General features: G+C 44.0%; 1 protein-coding gene and 1 pseudogene across 2 annotated transcripts in view; both read left to right on the forward strand.

Moving 5' to 3' along the window:
* Positions 1–16,424, forward strand: part of NTM (neurotrimin) — a 940,923-nt gene that overhangs the window by 8,287 nt on the left and 916,212 nt on the right. The window lies entirely within an intron of this gene.
* Positions 6,691–6,798, forward strand: LOC112301976 (U6atac minor spliceosomal RNA; annotated as a pseudogene).

A 16,424-nucleotide genomic window follows, 5' to 3' on the forward strand; every position in this document is an offset into this window, starting at 1 on the left:
GGGAGTTAGGATTGAATGTGAAAGGTATGGGGTGGGTAGGGCAGAGCAGAGTAATGAGGGGGAAATGGGGACAACTGTAACTGAACAGCAATAAAAAATTTAAAAAAGAATGAATGTGTTAGGGCTAGATTTCGATAGTGGTAAGCAATGGTGAGTTTGGAAGAAGCTCCACTCCTAAAGGTGAAGATTGCCAAAGCCTCTGTTTCCCTCCCCAAGAATGGGTTATCCAGCACACCACTGCCACAGCCCTTCTCACTCCAAAAGGTTCAGGCTCAGAACCTCAGTGGCAACGTTGCAGCTAGGGTGTTAGGCAGAAGTCCTGCTGGCTCCATTTGCCAAGCCAGATCCGTTCCTGCAGTGCACACAGGAGTGAAAACTTGTGTTTTGATGGAGTCAGCAGAGCTAAGGGGGCACATGCAGAACAGAGCTAGTGTGCAGACTGGTGCCAAGGGCAGCCACTGGGTAACTCACAGAGTGTTCACACTGCTGAGTCAGCCAACCCCAGCTCAAGCCCAGAGGAACTCTCAAGACAATTTATTCTAATCCCTCTCTTTGAGCTCTAACACGTCAAAAATGCAGCTAGAGGGGTCCCCTAGCTTCCATCTCCAATAATGGGGAACTTATATCTTTGTAGATAGTCTATTGTATCTGACTGTTTGGGAAGAAAAGGAAAACAAAGGAGGAGGAGAATGCCTGGAAAGGAATGATAACTCAGTGGCTATACCGTTGCTGGGCCCAAATACGGGCTCTGTCACCTCCTAGTTTGACACCTTTAGCAATTTAATCAACCTTTGTGTGATTTATTTACCTCATTTACAAAATGGAGCTAATGATGGGACTTTCTTTAAGGCTGTTACAAGGATTAAATAAGTTACTGTAGATAAAATGTTTGGAACTTTGCCTGGCACATAGTAAGCTCTCAATATATATTACCTATTGGTATTACGATTGCTACTAAGAATAATTTTTCTTCAACATGACTTTTCTTCAAATATTGGAAAACATGATTCCCTTCCCTTTTCCCTCAAATCTCCTCATCACTAGGTTAAATATTCCAAACTTTTCTCCTATTTTCTATATATTCATCTGTGGAAAGGGTGCCGATTGCCTTTTTCGAAAGGTATTTTGGTTATTCTGGATTCATCTTCAAATATTCTTTTCCCTCTTGCTCTGAGAAGCCCAAAATATTACAGAATATGGCCTTTCCTGATTTTAAAACCAAACAGAGTAAAGTCTTAACTCTTGGAAGAGATGTGGGAAGAACTGAGGGTCTTGTCAGGGGCTGCCAGCCTCTCTCCTGGTCCCGTGTTCTCCAGTTCCATGGCCTCCTTTGGGGGGCTGGGGGTCGGTTCTGCCTTTTCCTTCTCAGGATGTATGTGCATACTGTTCCCTCTGCTAAGGGCTACCCCTGTCAACCTCACAAATACTTGTAATTCAAGACAGAATTCCAGGTTCAGCATTCTTTCAAAGCCCCTTATATCTATCACCCATTTGTGTAGTTACCTGCTTACACATCTATCTCCCTTACAGACTGTGAGCTCCTGGAGGTCAGGACCTGCCTTACTTACCTTTCCATTCCTAGCACACCCAGCACAGCCCTTGGAACAATGTGGCACTTGGTGTCTATAGATGGAAAAAAAAGGAGAGAGAGAGAGAGAAGCCTGAGGGTCCCATTAGGTTTTTTAAGAGCTATGTAACTGTTGACTTATAGTGAACTGTGATTCAACCCTTCCTTAGTTTATACCTGTGTTTTTTTACTGTGTATACAACAACCTGACCTCAGGATTTACCTTCTCTGAAATCACCCTATTAGATTCAACTCATGTTTTCTTTCTGACAAGACCTTTTTTGGACTTTGAATCTCATGTATTAGTAACCTGTCCTGGCTATAATCAATAATAAGCCATATGTTACAGGCACCTAGGTAATGGTAGATGAGCTCAGTATTTCTGTCTAAATTTACCCAAGAGCAGCTAATAGTTACTCTAGTGGTCAGTAGATTAGAAGATCAGACGAACTCTTGTTGGTATCAGAGGGAGCGCCAGGGGCAAGGGAAGATTGGATCTAAGAAAAGAGGACAGTGACTGGATGGATCTGTTTAGTTGGAGAAGACAATGTGGTCAAGTGTTTCTTTTCTGCTCTTCAAATCTCCTCTTCCTCCTCCTTCCTCAAAGCTTTCCATTAGGGCACTTGACTCTCCTCCTCAACAGTCAGAGGGAAAGTTGGTCCAGGCATGGAAGAGATTAATCGACAGCTATTTTTCTCAATGTGATTGGTGGTGCATAGACATCATAGTTGGATACACTATTTTGCTAATTTTGAAAGCAAATAATTAATTGTTCTATAGTTACCCTTCTTTTTTAAAGGTATTTTATTGATTATGCTATTACAGTTTTCCCAATATTTCCCCTTTTATTCCTCCTCCATCCTGTCCCCCCAAACCTCCAGCATTCCCTCCACCTTAGTTCATGTCCATGGGTTGTATATATAGGTTCTTTAAGTCCTCTGTTTCCTATACCATTTTTTATCTCTCCGCATCTATTTTATGCCTACTAATTATATGCTGCTTATTCCCTGTACATTTTCCCCTCTATTTCTCCCTTCCTCCTCCCCACTGAACTCCCTCTGTGTGATGTCCATTTCTCTGATTCTCTTCCGGTTCTGGTTGCTTGTTTTTGTTTTCATTGTTTTTTTCTTTTGGGTTCATTTGTTGATAGTTGTATGCCATTTGATTGTTTATATTTTGATCTTCTTTTTCTTAGGTAAGTCCCTTTAATGTTTCATATGATAAGGGCTTGGTGATGATGAACTCCTTTAACTTGACCTTATCTGGGAAGCACTTTATCTGTGCTTCCATTCTAAATGAAAGCGTTGCTAGATAGAGTAATCTTGGATGTAGATCCTTGCCTTTCATGACTTCAAATACTTCTTTCTAGACCCTTCTTGCCTGTAAGGTTTCTTTTGAGAAATAAGCTGACAGTTGTATGGGAACTCCTTTGTAGGTAACTGTCTCCTTTTCTCTTGATGCCTTTAAGATTCTTTCCTTCTCTTTAATCTTGGCTAATGTGATTATGATGTGCCTTGGTGTGTGCTTCCTTGGGTCCAACTTCTTTGGGACTCTCTGAGCTTCCTGGACTTCCTGGAAGTCTATTTCCTTTGCCAGACTGGGGAAGTTCTCCTTCATTATTTTTTCAAATAAGTTTTCAATTTCTTGCTCTTCTTCTTATCCTTCTGGCACGCCTATTATTCGGACTTTGGAACATTTAAAGTTCTGGAGGTTCCTAAGCCTCTCCTCATGTTTTTGAATTCTTGTTTCTTCATTCTGTTCTGGTTGAATGCTTATTTCTTCCTTCTGGTCCACACCATTGATTTGAGCCCCGGTTTCCTTCCCTTCAATGTTGATTCCCTGTGCATTTTCATTTATTTCACTTTGAATAGCCTTCATTTTTTCCTCTATTTTGCGACTATACTCAACCATGTCTGTGAGCATCCTGATTACCAGTGTTTTGAACTCTGCATCTGGTAGGTTGGCTATCTCTTCATTGCTTAGTTGTATTTCTTCTGGAACTTTGATCTGTTCTTTCATTTGGGGCTTTTTTTTTTTTTTTTTGGTCTGTGCACACCTGTTACATATAAGGGGCAGAGCCTTAGGTGTTCACCAGGGTGGGGCAACCCACTTCACTGTGTTGTGATGCTGTGTGGGGGGGAGGGGTCTGAGAGAGAACAATGACGTTTGCTCCACTCTCTACCAGTTTTCAGTCACTTCCTTGCTACCCACAATCAAATTGGGCCCTTCTGGTGCTGATTCCTGGGTGGGTGGGTCTGTGTATGTTCTAGGACCTTGTGGATCTCTCCAACAAATTCTCCTGTGAGGTTGGGAGTTTCTTCTGCTGCTGCCTCAACGCCCACAGGTGTTTTCAGTCAGAGGCTTTGAGGCTTCATTTTCCCTCGCTGGAACCCTGGGTTGCATGGTCTGTCTTGCTCCCCAGTTGTTCCTCCCGGTTTATCTGCACACGAATGTGGGAACTGCCCAGTCCACAAGCCACTGCCTTGCCTGACCTGGTTCTCCACCTGGCTGCTGGTCTCTGCCCCTCCTACCAGTCTGGATGAATGTTTCTTTAACTCCTCGGTTGTCAGACTTTCATACAGTTTGGTTTTCTGTCAGTTCTGGTTGTTTTTTGATTTTAAATTTGTTGTTATCCTTCATTTGGTTGTGTGAGGATGAACAGTGTGTCTACCTACACCTCCATCTTGGCCAGAAGTCCTTTTTTTCTTCCCATATATACCACACTATTGACTCACATTTATGGTGTACTCATTCCTCAGACAAAAATGCTATTAAAAAAGATGTCTCCTATCCTTGCTTATAATAAATTTTTTAAAATTTAAATGTCTGAACTTTCACTGTACCTTGGGTGTATTATTTAAATCAACTTAGATTATTTTTGTGTTCTGACGCATTGTTCTCATCAGCTTTGTGTCATCCCCATGTGATATAGACATGTCATCTCCACATCACCAAAGTGATTTTTTTAAAAAAGCAACATAGTAGATCCAAAGGAATGGCCAAGTAGTTACTTATACTTGTATTTCATCCACTTCAGAATGATTTATTCAGACTGTAGTATGTACTAACCATAAGCAACAAGACATAGTTCTCACACTCAGTGAAGTAGACAATTTAATACAACATGGCAAGCGCTGGGATAAAAACAAGTTATGTTTGTTATGGTAGCATCATATAGTACATCATATGGTAGCATGGAATATTTTTCAGGTCAGAGAAGTCTTCTAGAAGGAATAGATGTAAAACTGAGACAAAGGTGTGACTACGTAGATTGATCCACGTAGGAGGTGAAATGAGTGTTACAAGTGGAAGAAACTGCATATTCCAACACTTAGAGGAGGGGGAATGTGGTAGGAATATAGAAATCCAATATCCATTCTGGCTAGATTGGGTGTATTTGTGTGGTTTGGGGGTCTCAAGAGGAAGGGAAGAGGGTTGTAGGAAGAAAGAGAAGAGATGAAGGCAGAGGTCAGACCTTGAATAGTCTTGTGGGTCTTATTAAAATGTTTCTACTGAGGGAAGGAAGTGTTCTGAAGGGTGTATGCCAGAAAGTAATATGATCAGATTTGCAGTTTTAATTGTTGAATAGCATCATTTCGGTTACTTAAAAATGTTAAAATGTTACTGTAGTTATAGTGTGGGAAATGAATTATAAGAAGGCAAAACTAGAGGCAAGGGATACACCTATAGGATATTGCAGCCAATCAGGCTTGAGTTAAGCAGGGTGAGAGTGGCAAAGAGGGAGAGATATGGGAGTGCTAGAGAGTTCAGGAGGTAACAGGGTTATGGCTTGGAGATGCAAAGAGGATAATAAGTGATAAAGGGAAATGAAGGAAGACTTCTAGTTTCTCAGTGATGGCACACAAGTGGGTTTTAGAAGGATAGTGATGAATGCAGTTTGGGTCATTATGGGTTTGAAGGTGACTGTTGGACAAGAAGTTCTTGAATATGGAGTTGGCCCAATGGCTCTGGAACTTTGGAAAGATAGTTGAGCTTGAACAAAGATGGCCTTCAACACAGATACCATTAATTATCCATGAAGAGACTAGAAAGTATCCTGAGAGAAATGAGGGCAGGCCACTCATATTGAAGAATTGGAAAGAGGAGAAATTCTGGAAAGATAATTGACAAGAAGCAGCTAAAACATATGAGAAAAACCAGGAGAGCAGGATGCCATTGAAGTCAAAGGGTTTGTCCGGGGAAGGCAGGAACATCAGCAATAAAAACACTGCTGACGGATCCAGTAAGATTATACTTAGTGACAAGAATGTCTTCTACCCCTTGAGGAAATAGTTTTGTGGGGTGGAGTCATAGCATAGGGGATGAAAGTGGGGTGGGGTGAGGACATAAACTATTTAGATAATTTTTTCAATTTTTGTAAAAAAGAAAGTAGAAAGACAAAGAGGTTGCAGTTGGAGAGAATGTTGTTGTATTTTAGGATAGGAAATAGCTCTTTAATGCTTATGGGCAGGGGTTTGGAGCAGAAGCAGGAAACCAAGGTGTAGGAGGTAACTGACCATGTAAGGTCCCTCAGGCAATATTAGAGACTAGGACAGGTGGCGAATCTTGAGCACAGGTAGAAGAATGAATCTTGAAGAGCAGGAGAAAGACCAATTTCATTACCAGTTAGAGTAAGGAAGGAGGAACCTAATTGAGACTACATGTTATGATTGGATTCAGCTGCAAATGACAGAAACTACACAATGATAGAAGTTTATCTCTTTGTTTATAATAAAAATCCACTTGGTTTATGGCTGGTGTGGTATCACTACCCAAACTTAGGGACCCAGCTCCTTCTGTGGTTCGGATTTGTTGTACATGACCTTGATCCTGTGGTCTAAGATGGAAGCGTCTGTGTGCCAGGCAGTAGGATGGAAGAGGAGAGGAAGAAGAAGTGGTGGAATGCACAATTCTACTGTCTCCTAAAGAAGGTTCCTTCCTGAGAGCCCTCACATGGCTTTCTTCTTCACATCCCCTTCACCAGAACTTAGTCACATTGCCAAATTGCAATGCAAGGGAATGTGGGAAATGTGTTATCCACTTTGGCTGAACACATGCCCAGGCAAATTCAAGGGCCTATCACCATGGAAGAAAGGGAGGATGAATATTAAGACACGATTAGCATGTTGTGTGAAAGGAGGGACAAGAATGGAAGAGTTCCATAGGCCCATACAACACACATGTGATTAAGATATTGCTGCCTAATTTGTGGCATTTAACCATAGGTTTTCAACATCTATAATCATTAGGGAAATGCAAATCAAAACCATAATGAGATACCACTTTACATCAATTAAGATAATTATTATTTTTTTAAAAAAAGAAAGAAATATATAATGTGTGTTGGCAGGAATGTGGGGAAATTGAATTGGAACACTTGTGCTTTGCTAGTGGGAATGTAAGGGGTGTAACCACTGTGGAAAACAGTTTAGTGGTTTCTCAATAACTAAGAAGAGGAATTACTATATGATCTAATAATTTTACTTCTAGGTTTATACCTTTAAAATCTGAAAGTACACTAATGTTCATAGCAGCATTATTCACAACAGCTGAAAGTGTTGTATCATGCAACCAATGAGTGAACGAATAAAAAATGTGGTATAGACATACAATCAAATAATATTCAGCCTTAATGAAATTAATGAATGAAATTCTGATACATGCTACAACATGGATTAATCTTGAAAACATTCTAAGTGAAATAAGTTAGATACAAAGTGACAAATAGTGTATGATTTCACTTATATTGGGTACCTATGATAGACAAATTCAAGAGACAGAAAGGAGAGTAGGAGTTATGAGTGGCTGAGGGGAAAAAGATGTGAGGAACTATTATTTAATGGATCCAGATTTGGGGGGATGATAAAAAGCTGTAGAGATGGATGGTGATGATGGTTGTGCAGAAATGTGAGTGTAAATGCCCCTGAATTGTATGCTAAATAAAAATGATTATGATGGTAAATTTTATATTATCTATATTTTATCCCAATAAAGAAAAATAGAAAAAGAGATAGAGGCAATTATCTGTCCTTGGCATAGTGTGGATTCAAGTAAAGGTTTACGCTTGGTGGCAGGAAATTGAAGGAGTTTGAATTTGGTGGCTTTTTAATCTGAGCATAATTTGCAAAAGATATGTATTTGCACACGTGTACATCCAGGTTAATGTGTGTGTCCACAAATCTATAGGCTGATTTTTCAGAAAGCAGAAAAGAACTGAAGTAGTTACTGGTATAATAAGCAACAGGGCTAACCAGTACATCGGGAAGATCCCATAGAGTAGTAATCACTCCTTTCCTCACGGCATTCTCTTCTCTCTGGCTCTTTAAGATGTAATATGATCTATCCCTGTCTTATTTTTCCATCTCTTTTTCTGGTTCTGGCCCTGCCACTTAGAGATGGTAGCAGACCATCCTTAGAGCATATTCAAAACTCATCTCCAGTGCCTTTCTTGCATTAACTCCCTAAAGAATTACAAAAATAGTTTTACAGTTTACAGAGCATTTTTACATCAAATATATTTCTTGATCTCCACAACAGTCAGAATACCCTTTTCTCATCCCAGTTCTATCATTAACTCTAGCTTTTGAAATTCAGTTCTTTTTCTGAAGCCTTTATTTTCCTCATCTGTAAAATGGGATATTTAAATTCCCTTAAAATGTAATTTCATGTTTAATTGAATTATGCTTGTGAAACCTGTTATTCAACACATATTGAAAAAGTAAAAGCCAACAATTGTTTGAGGTCCTTTGAACAGCACAGGTATCAGCGACTGCACCTCCCCACTGGAGTCATCCTCAGCTCTCTCCCCCGGCCTCCCACACCTGCTCCTGTAATCACTCATGACCTTGGTTCCGTTCTACCTGCAAACACTCTCCAGTGTCTGTCCTTCCTCTCCCACATTTTGACATGGTCTCATTGAGACTTAAGTCATTGCTTGCTAGACTAACACAGCCTCCTCACAGGTTTACTGCTACCAGTTTACATCCCAGCTCATCTCAGCTTCCATATTGCCAATAATTAATTATCTTGCTATACCCCCCACCACATTTTGTCACACTGGTCTTTTACTTGAAACCTTCACTAGCTCTGCATGGCTTTCCAGATAAAGCCCATGTTCCTTGGCACCGAATGTCCTTCACTCTCTTGCCCCAGCCTCTTTCTCGCTCTGTCTTTTAGCATCCTCCTCATTTTGCCTCACTGACCCTGAACCTTGGCTCCCACGCTGATGCCCTTTCTTAGCACAGTGCCTTTGCACGTGCACACTGGTTTCCATGTGGCTGGTGATGGCATGAATAAGGCCAGGAAAATAATGTAAAAGCCTGAAAAAGGAGAAGAGTGTTTTGAGACCTACTCTCACTCGCCATTTCTGCACCAGCCTTCTGTCAGATCCCTCCTAGCAGTGTCCTCGTTTCTAGTCTGCATTGGGGAAAGAGGAAGGGGTTTGCCACCTAGGTTGTTAGGATGTGGCTGTCTGAGTGTGGTCACGGAATCAGAAAGCATGGGGCTTTATGATACGCAGCTGTCTGCCTTTCAAGAAGCCCTTCGGGTGATTGACACTACATTCTGAGAACCACTGACTTAAGGAGCTGTGAGGCACGCAGATGGCGGGAGCCCTGTTCAGAAGGGGCCACTCTCAGCTTGGTGAGGAGAAGAAATCATGGGCCCTGCCCTCACTGGAGGGGCCTCAGTTTCTCTGGAATATTCCCACCTTAGGAGAAAAAACCCACCAGGACAAAGCAAGCTTGGGGGTCTGTAACCTGTGTAAATATGTAAAGTATGCAAGTAAATGCATATTCCCTTTTTCTAGGTTTGCCAGATTTAGCAAATGAAAATCCAGGATGCCCAATAAATTTGAATTCCAGATAAACAGCAAATAATTTTTGATTATGCACAGCACACACTTTACTGAAAACTTATTTGTTTTTTATCTGAAATTTAAATTTAACTGGGACATTTGTTTTTATTCTCTTTTTATCTAGCACTTGACTTTTGTTCATAATGTTAGGTCCCTACAGGGAAATAGTCTGATCAAAATCAGGTCTGAAAGATAGAAGTAAGTATAACACCTTAGTTTTTTGGTGTGTTTGTTTTAATTTAATTTAATTTTTTTACTTTTTATTGGGGGAGTATATGATTTGGCAGGGAAGAGAAAGAATAGCTGCTCTTTGTGGCTAACTGGATTATTTATGAAATCTACATTTGGGGGAGAAAGTGGGAGAGGGAGAGAGAGAGAGATGGTTGAAAGTGGCCCACTAGTCAGGAAGTTCCTCCCCTTCATTGAAAAACTACTACTGAGCACCTGGTCTGGACCAGGCACTGAGACCACATCCCCCATAAGAAAAATATGGAACAAGCTTCATGGAGACAGAGCTCCCTCCCTCGGGGCTCTGGCTTCTGGCAGGTCTCCTACAGCCAACCCCCTACCTGTCCCCGGTGGCAGGATGCCACCTCAGAGGGTGGGACTGTGGGGCTGTGACTGGGGAATGAATGACAGGCTTCTTAACAGAATGCAGCTGAGGGAGCGGCTTGCTGACAGAACAATTTGCTGGTGCCCAGAATATCCGCCCAGGCTCAGGAAGCAGCAGCCCGGGCGTCAGGAGGAATTTCAGCATTTATCATCTGCCTGGGTGTCAGGTTTTCTCGAGCCAGCACACTTCCCACTGTGCTTTCCCAGGCCTGCAGCCTTGCCATGCTGTCCACCCGGCTCCCAGAACCCTAGCAACGCCTCCTGAAACCATCCCCTTTCTTCCCCTTCCTGAGTCACTTGTGTTTATGTAAATGACTGGAAAAGCACTTTTTGGCTTACTTCTGAAGCTTAAGGGCATCCTGAGAAGCCTGTTATTGAAAAATCAGAAACTGAAAAGCAACTTCTTAGACAATGAATTAGCAGCTCAATGATGGCGGGTAATGCCAGTGTACAGTAACTGGCTGCATTACAAGCAGGAACTCCCCCGGGATGCAGTAATCAAACACGTGGCAACAGGTTGTCTGTTTCAACCAGTGTGAGTGATCAAAGGAGATTTGCAGTTAATCCAAATATAACAGAAGTATTGGAGAGAAGGCCAGGAAGGGAGAGACTAGAGTGGGGAGGGGTGGCCAGAGCTTTCTGCCCTGGAGTTCCATGTGCAAGTGAGAGAACTTCGCGGGGCAGCCGACAAAGTTGATGCATCTGAATCCTTGAGGCACCAACTATGTAGAGGGGAAACTGAGGTTTGGCTTCACATGGAAGCAAACTAGAAGATTCGTATCAGCTCTTGTGTCTTTCATTGGACCCATAATGCATAATTTGAGAGTGAATTAATTAGTGCTTAGTGATGTCCTTCAAAATTCTGAGTGTATACTCTTTGGAGGGGTTGGGGTAAGGTCAGGCGTGAGGAACCATTTACTCTACCTGGAAGTGCTGATTAGATAGCGGAATTTCAGGGGACAGGTCAGTTTCTATGTCAACTTCTGTGGTTCTCAAAGTGTGCTCCCAGACCAGCAGCATCAGCATAACCTGGGAACTTGTCAGAAATGCAGATTCCTAACTTCCAGCTCTCCACACCCACCCCGCCCCAGACCTGCAGACTCCCAGAAACTCTAAAGCAAGGGCATTAGCAAGCCCTCCAGGTGATGCTGACGCTCCCTAAAGCCGCTCCAGTTTGAGAACCACCGGCTAATCTGATCACCTGGGTGCTGTAGTACCAGGTAGTGCGCAGAGATCTGATGTAAGCTCGAGTATTAGCACACCTGTGTCCTGTTTCTGATCCTGGAGCAATTCTGTGCTGACCCATGCTGTCCTGATCCCCTCGCAGGGCTATGGGGTTATGGGGAAACAGATTTAATGTTTATTAAACATGCACTAGTAGTTGGTGCCAGGCTGTTGTAAATGTTTTACATGTGATGTTCTATTCAATCCTTTCCACAGGATTGTGAGCTAGGTTTTGTAGGTGTGATTTTATTGCTGTAAAAAATTTGATTCAGGAAGGTCAATTTGCTCAGGTCTGGGTGTGTCCTGAGTATATACTTTTCCATGATCCCACACAGTGTCCCTGACACATGTGTCCTCTGCCCCCAGGATGCCTTGCATGCCACCTACATGGAGCACTGCCAGCCTGGCAGGGCCCCTGTTCTTCTACACGACTGTCCCTCCCCCACCCCACCCGACTCCTCGCCTCATGTTAATTTCCCACCTGAGTACTGAGTACTTTATAAATAGCAAATCTAAAATGAATTTTCTACCAGCGATCATTAGCTCCCTTGACATCCATTAAACATTCTCGCAAGCAGAGAGAAGTGACAAAAGGGATTGATTTTTACAGTATGCTTAATAGGGGAAAGAAAGAAAGGTGTTGACAAGTCTTTTTTTTTTTTTTCCTGTCCCGATATCACGAGGAATTTGAAATCAGTTGAATGACTTTTATCTGAAAAAAAGAAGGCTAGGGCTGGGGGCGGGAGGAGAGAGGGCGGGGAGTGAGAAGCGGCTTCCCCAGCACCCTGCTCAGCCCATTTCTGTATGTGACAGGTAAACATGAAGTTCGTTAGCTCATGCCAGCCACCAAGATGAGTATGTCAGATTTAATGCTTCAAAATACATAGGGTCCAGGCTGGGGAGAGAGGAGGGTGGGTTAGGAGAGAGGGAAAAGAAGCAATCTTCTGCTGGAGCTACTGGAAGGAGAAACGTGTCGAGGCAGTAGTTGAAGTCACAGGAGGCTGGCACATGAGGCACGGCAGCTGAAAATTTATCTTTGATTTCAATTTTCCTATTTGTCAGCAATAATTAGATTCACAAAATGTTTTGCCGCTGTTCTAAAATACTAATAAGTAGAGGCCTTTGTAGTGTGGTTAATGGAGTTTTTTTTTCTGCTAGTGGTCTACAGAAATTCCATTACAGCAGGAAGTCAGACTACATTACAGGGCTTCACCATATGTGGGCTCTGCTGCCGAGGTAGTGCCCTCCCAGAGCCTGGAGCTTCGTATTGAACCACAGAGCCCCTGTCTGGGAAGGGGTTTCGGGCTTCGTAGGCCTCAGCTGTCCATTATTTCTGACCTGCACAGACCTCCAAGGGTCACGGGGGAAGCCAGCCAGCCAGAGTCAAAAGAAAAAGCAAATTCAATACTGTATTGCCGCCTAAAGGATAAGCCTAGCTAAGGATCCCCTCCTAGCGCAGTTGAAGAGAGAAGACAGGAAGAGAGGGCAGTCAGGTGGGAAGAGTGGCTCCTGTCCCGGGAGAAGAAGCCATTCCTATCCATCACCAAACTGAACTCCCTGCATGTGTTTAATTAAAGCTCAAGCCCCACCCAGTGGCGGAACTGACCTGTGACTTTCCCTCAGTCCCCACCCTTCTCTTGAAAAGCCGAGTTCTCTAGAGACAAGGCTTGATTAAAAGGTCTAAGCTCTATTTCACCCCGCCCCCGGGACTTTTCCCTGAGTTGTCTGCCCCTCCCTGCTATCCCAGGGAACTCCCTGCAGGCCAAGGTGTGTGGGGGCCCATGTGACTGTACTCCTGTGCACGTGTAACCTGCCCACACTCTCCAGACAGCCCAGTGGGTAAGGAAGAGCCTGCTGCAGCCTCGCCTCCCTCCCACCCTGCTTTCTTCACCAGCCCTGCCATCAGGGGTTCCTCTGTGCTGGGCCTGCTCAGAGGGGCTGGCGCCTGTCTCTGGGACACCTTCTCCTGGGCACTCTGCTGCTGGAATCCAGTGGAGGCAAGATCTTGACTGCGATTCCCCTCCATTTCCTTCCCTAAGTTCTGAAGTGAAACTCAAGCTGTCAGTTTTAAACTATCCACATCAACAGGAAGAAAGAAAACCCAAGGGGCCTAGGAGATTTCCCTCACCTCCCCACAACACTCCCTTCATGTTAAATTGTGCTTTGCTTGGCCTAGTTCAAGAGCAACTTAGAACTAAGCCGTAAATGGGAAATGATGGAGGGATACGTGGATGGGCAGGGGGCCCAATAAGGATTAACCACTCAGCCTGGATAAAGGACCATTTGCAGAAGCCATTCCTAGCAAAGGGAGGAGGGCACATGCATGGAATTAATGCGGGGCGACTCCTTCCCTACCCCCACCCTGACCTCCACAGGCGTCCTGCTTTCCTGGGCCTTTCCCCCCCTGTTCTACCCTCTGCCATGCCTACCTCTCAGTGTGGACAGAGAACAGGAGCCTGTGCTCCTGCCCCAAGTACAAAGACCTCCCTTTGGCCAGGCTTCTCTCTCTGCCCCTCCTCCCTCCCACTCTCCCCACCAATCACTATTTCGCTGCTGCCTTGCTTTTCCCTAGCGGCATGTGCCAGATCTTATCCCCATGCAGCACTTCAGGATGAAAGGAGGAGGGGACATTAAATCCACCAGTGATACGCGGGGCAATTGGAAGAAGCTTTTGTTGTGTCATTTCCTACCTCCTTCAGCCTATTAAGCAAACAAAAGTGCTTGTGGAATGAGAAATGTAAATGGCCAACGCAAGCCGATTAATCCTGGATGTACAATTCCATTAATAAGGCCTCTTTTTAATAGGCGGCTCCGGCAGCAGCAGCGGGCAGGCCAGGAATTGATGTATTCTCTGTAATTGTATTGCAACTAATAGGATATGAAGAAAATTGTACCAGAGAAGCAGGACTTTCAACACCATTTTCCGATCAGCTAAAATAATGACTTGCAGAGGAAAGTCTTGAAAAGTAACGACACACAAAAAATATAACATCGTCTGGGAGTATCCATTATTCCAAAGCCTAGTCCGGGGATTCTTTTTCTCCATATTCTCCCTGATATCTCTCTCTCTCTCTCTCTCTCTCTCTCTCTCTCTCTCTCTCTCTCTCTCTCTCTCTCTCTCTCTCCACCTGCCTCCTCCTCCCTGTCCCTGTCTCCCTGGCTCACCCTCTTTCTTCTCTTCTCCATCACAGGTAATAACCAAAACCTAGAGGAGTCTTGTCACTATCCAGGGAGATCAGCCCCTCCCTGGCCCCAGCCTTCACCTGACACAGCAGCTCACAGACCAAGGATCCTTTGCCAACCCATGTGGAAGTCATGAGGACCAGAGAGAGGCAGGGTGCTTAGAAGGGACACAGTGTTAACTCTTGAACTAATTAGTTGAGTGACTTTGGGCCAGTCTCTTCAGCTTTCTGGGTTCCCTTCCAGCCCAAGATGTAGTGAATCTGAATATGTTTTCAAAGAGCAGGCTGGGAGACAAGCTGGTATCACAGCATTCCAGAACCAAAGAAGGGTGTGCTCATTACCTGGCTGTCCACCTGCCCAGAGGCTCTGAGCCGCACAGGTGTCTCAGATGATGCCTGCTGTGCATCTTTAGCCATGGATAAATGTGTCTTTTTCACTCCTTCATTTATTCCCTCATTCAACAAATATTTTTATTTTATTTCTTTATCCTCACCTGAGGACATGTGTATATGTATATTGATTTTAGAGAGAAAGGAAGGGATGGAGAGAGAGAGAGAGTATTGATCAGTTGCCTCTTGTTCACACCCTGACCAGGAATGAACCTGCAACCTAGGCATGTGCCCTGACCAGGCATAGAGCCCATGACCTTTCAGTCCCTGGGACGGTGCTCCAGCAAAGTGAGCCACATCAGCCATGCATTCCCTCAGTCAACAAATATTGACAGGATACCTCTGATGGGCTAGGCACTGCTGTGGGTTCCAGTGATGCAGCTGGGAGTAAAGAGCCATCCTTGTCCTCATGATGCTTGCAGTCTTTCAAGTCAGCAAAATTCTTTCTAAGCCCTCCCTCTATATTATAGCAGGCCTTGGGGTGGTTGAGGGTGTGCTAGGACAGAGCCGAGAGCGCCTCTGCTGTTGTGGACTTGGCTGTGGGCCACATCGGGGGCCAGGGTCCCTGGCCATCTCCTCTCACAGCCCCTGCCTGCCTTTCCTGGTGGCCAGGTCTCTGTCCTGCCCATTTGTATGCGGACTTTGGCCCTCCCTTGGTTGAAGGCCGGAGAGTAAATATAAAAAGAAAAGGCAAAGCACATTTCACTTGAAATCCCCAAGGAAACGGATGTGATTGCTGTACAGAAATGGTTCCAATAAGGGCAGAAAGGAATATTGCTTTTATAGCTTTTGGGACATAAAACATTTAGAAAATGTGATTGACTGGCAGGGTCTAATTTATCATTTATCTCATTCCCTCTGCTCTCTCACTCACTCTCCCTCCCCACCACACACAGGCAGACAATCACAGGCCAACTTTTTTTCCTGTTTTGCTTTCCTATCTTTCTCTCTCTCAGAGACTTGGGTTTATCCTCATTCTGTTAAGCAGGAGAACTCCTGTGGCTATTTATAATTAATGCTCAGAAACCTGCCAATCCATTTAATGACACTGGCAGGTCATGGCCCCCTTATAGCTCTCCATTAATCATCATTAGAACAGCTCTGAGTTTTTACATTCTTTTAAAATGTTAATTCACCTCTGTAATGCTCCTTTTAGTTTAAACTGTAAAGAGGCAAGTGGCTGGCCCCTCTGTGCTGCCCGCCAGGGGAAGGCCTGGTGGAGTTGATAAAGCTTGCTTGATTCCCTGTGTTCTTTTGTCCTCCAACCCCTGTCCCCTCTACCAGATGTCAACCATTTGTTCTTTGGTTGCCTATACTTATCTTTTAAAAAAATGCCTACTAGCTTAAAGTTCCAGGCAAATAAACACACTTTGATATCTCTGGACTCCTGGGGCCAAGGCAACACTCTCTGATGCATTACTGAGCCAATGTTGTGACAGGTGATGTATGTCGTGACATGTGACATGGTTTGGTAGCTCCCAAAGGTGATGGAGCCAAAACGGCTCCAGAGGTACTTCAAGCGGAGAACTGTCCCTGTGGTTTTGGCAACGCTCAAGAATTCACTCCGAAACAATCAGGCCAAAGTCCTCGTGTA

The sequence above is a fragment of the Desmodus rotundus genome, chromosome 7, assembly GCF_022682495.2.
Source record: "Desmodus rotundus isolate HL8 chromosome 7, HLdesRot8A.1, whole genome shotgun sequence".
NCBI lineage: Eukaryota > Metazoa > Chordata > Mammalia > Chiroptera > Phyllostomidae > Desmodus > Desmodus rotundus.